The following is a 3649-nucleotide window of genomic DNA, read 5'->3' as shown; positions in this document are numbered from 1 at the left end:
TTTTTTACAGATGATGTTATGTTGGCATCAAGAATTTGTTGAAATTTCATTTAATTCATTCTTCCCTCTACCCGTGAAATGATCCCCGTGCCATTGGCTGTAACACAGCCCCAAAGCATGATTGATCCACCCCCATGCTTAAGGGTTGGCAAGATGTTCTTTTCCTGAAATTCCGTGCCCTTTTTTCTCCACACAGACCTTTGATCATTGTGGCCAAAGAGTTCTATTTTAACCTCATCGGTCCACAGGACTTGTTTCCAAAATGCATCAGGCTTGTTTAGATGCTCTTTTGCATACTTTTGATGCTGAATTTTATGGTGAGAAGTCGGACGCAGGAGAGGTTTTCTTCTGATGACTCTTCCATGAAGGCCATATTTGTGCAGGTGTCTCTAATCAGTAGAACAATGTATCACAACTCCAAAGTCTGCTAAATCTTTCTGAAGTTTTTTTGCAGTCAGTCAGGGTTCTGATTTGCCTCTCTAGCAACCGTACGAGTGGCTCTTACTGAGATTTTGTTTGGTTTTCCAGACTTTATCTTGACCTCCAATGTTCCTGGTAGCTGCCATTTTTTAATTACAATTCAAACTGAGGAAAGGGCAACTTGAAAACGCTTTGCTATCTTCTTATAGCCTTCTCCTGCTTTGTGGGCCTCCACCATTTTCATTTTCAGAGTGCTAGGCAGCTTCTTAGAAGAACCCATGGCTGCTGGTTTTTGTCACAAGCTTAGAGGAGGTTGGGTTTTTATAAAGCTGGGAAATTTGCATCACCTGGACTTTCCTAACCATGATAATGAACAAGCCATAACCCTAACAGGCTAATTAAGGTCTGAAATCTTGGTCAACAAAGGTATCTGAGCACACAAATCTCCAAGGGTGCCCAAAGTTTTGCATCGGCCCATTTTCCTTTTTGTAATTTTTAAAAAGTAAAAACTGACTATATATATATATATATATATATATATATATATACTGTATATATATATATATATATATATTGCCTAAAATACAAAGGAAATGCGTCATCTTTAACTTTAGGCCTTTTAGAGATCAATTCATCTTCAACTTGCTTAGCTGTTCACTATAACATTAATTTTGACCGGGGGTGGCCCAAACTTTAACATGTCACTGTATATCCCCAAATATTTCAGCGCTGTTTCAATCCAGCAGAACTGGAATCTCTTTGTCCATAGTGGCTTTGAAGGGCTTCTTAATAATAAGGTCTCAGTTTTGTCTATATCTAAGGTGTAACTCAATAGTCCTCCCAGTTCTTCTATTTCTTTAATAAGGAGTGCAGGCAGGGTCATATTCGTAATAGAGACCCCCATCTTGGGAGATTGGGGGGTGGTGAGGCGTGGGCTTCTGACTTTCAGTCCCTGGACCCCCCAGATAAAGATACTTCTTTTAGATCCTGAATCCGGATTTCTTATAAATACGTAATTATGATTTTTATTGTGTAGACAGATATTAATAAATATATTTATAAATCCCCTCACTGATGAGAAGAGCCCGGTGCCCACAGCTCCCTCTTACATACAAGCACTGATGCTCACCCTATGGTTTTACCATCTTCACTGTTGCTAGGCAACTTCCTTATAAGGTGAGAAGCTCCATATAAGATTCCCTCACAAGATTCCATGATGACATCACCCCTATTATGACATCAGAATTCACCACCACTACAGTTTCTTTCTTTTTTAATGGTATGATATGAGTGACGATGAATAAATAAATAAATCTTCCATCACTTTTTTATTTTCCTTTTTTTTGCCGCTCACTGTAGACAAATTATCTTTATTCTGCAGGTTGATACAATTACACAGATATCCAGTTTATTTAGCTTTTTTAATCATTGACCCATAACTTTCATTTTTCTGCTTAGATTTAGGCAAGAGCTTTTTTTAATGGAACGAGCTACAATATTTATGGGTAACAGTGCGCGGTACATGAGATGTTTTCATCATTTTTTTTTTGTGTAGTGAAAAGAACAAAAAATATTCTACACGGATTTGGTGGAATCTTTATTTCTTTTATAGATTAAAAGTGTTCTCCGGCCGCTTCCTTCCACATTGGGAGGTGAGTGAGCTGCCGTCTGAGGAACCTACCAAGTCACAGGCATGATGGCGGCCACACTTACACCGTCCCATCATGTATCTGTAGACGTGATGTCACCTCCCAGTATGGAAGTAAGCGGCGCTGAACAAACCCTTGAAGATCCCATAGGGGCCATTTATGTCACATGTGGTTGACTACAATCCTTTTGCCTTTGGAGAGAACCACAACTCACAGCATTTCTTGAATTTCTGAAGCTTCCAGGGCATTCTGGGGGTTATAATTCACCAAAGAAGTAGAGTCATTATTTTTTTACCTAGTGACATAGGAGTGGATGCAGGGCTTTTTTTAATAACTTATTAATGCTTGCCTCTGACACTTGCTTTATTTTTACCTCTGACAATGCTCACTGCCGACAGCCTATAGAGTTGCTGCTTGTGTTGCTAGGCAACTTCCTTTTATGGAGAGAAGCTCCATATATGGTAACATCTCAACATTCCGTGATGATATTATGACATCATAATGCACCACCATTACTTGTGCCAGTGTTTACAGCTCCAGTGTCACTTTGACATTCCGGTGTCATTGTTGTTGGTGATTAGCTACATAGCTAGTGATTTACTGACTGCGATTTGGATTTATTTGGATTTATTTGAAATGTCTGAAATTCCTTCAGACAATTTTCAGGTGTTGGCACTGCTGCAGGGGATTCTTACCACCTATGCCCCTGACATTGTGCTGCCGCTACCCGATGGCGTCCTCAGCTTCACTTACCGGCTGGTTATGGAGCTGTTGAGAGACTGCCTGACCAAATATCAGCAAGGTCGTATAAGCTCAGCATATCTTGAGCATTTACAGAAGAACATCAGGACATTGGTGCAACAGGTAAGTGGTAGAAATCTGCATAAAACATCGAAAAGTTATAATAACAGAATATAAGTTTATTCACATAAAATAGTTCTTTAGGCCGATAATAATATAATATATAACCGGCACTAAGTCACTAGATATGTAGTAATTGTAGAGCAGATCGCAGGAGTAAAGTGGTGACATAATCGGCCTCCTCCATGTTCTCTCATGATTTTCCTTTTCTATTTATTTCCATCTTTATAGGCTGAAGAAAAATCCACAAGTGGAGAATTGGCCTTTATTATACAACTGGCACAAAATGTCCTGTATGTACTGGAGCGTCCGGCCGGCTCACTGGAGCGTCTGGTAAGGATCCATCACTTTCTATATCACACGTCCTGGTCTAATCTTCTCCAGATTAGCCGTCAAATAGCAGAGTGGCAGATTTATGATGTCAGAGGCGCAGGATGTTCTATGGCAGCCTGTCTCTGCAGCTCAACCCTCTGTAGTGACATTCTGTACTCAGCGATGCAGAGGTTGTGTTTCCACCTCTGTCTCACTTCATCATCACAATCTTCATTCTTCTAAATGCTGCAGTTCTGACAATAGAAGTTATTAGAGAACAGTTGTAGATACAAGTCCCTTATATATTCATGTTGATTTTCTGGAGGGAGCGGCCATGTATAGTCCGTCCAATACTGAGATTGTCCCATAGATCCAGGTTTAGTACTTCGTGCCTTATGTAGAGTCCG

This window comes from Phyllobates terribilis, unplaced genomic scaffold (genome assembly GCF_046119375.1).
Source record: "Phyllobates terribilis strain yellow unplaced genomic scaffold, ASM4611937v1 Scaffold_81__1_contigs__length_6697587, whole genome shotgun sequence".
Taxonomy (NCBI): domain Eukaryota; kingdom Metazoa; phylum Chordata; class Amphibia; order Anura; family Dendrobatidae; genus Phyllobates; species Phyllobates terribilis.
The sequence above is the reverse complement of the archived record's forward strand: the minus strand, read 5'-3'. Positions refer to the sequence as shown.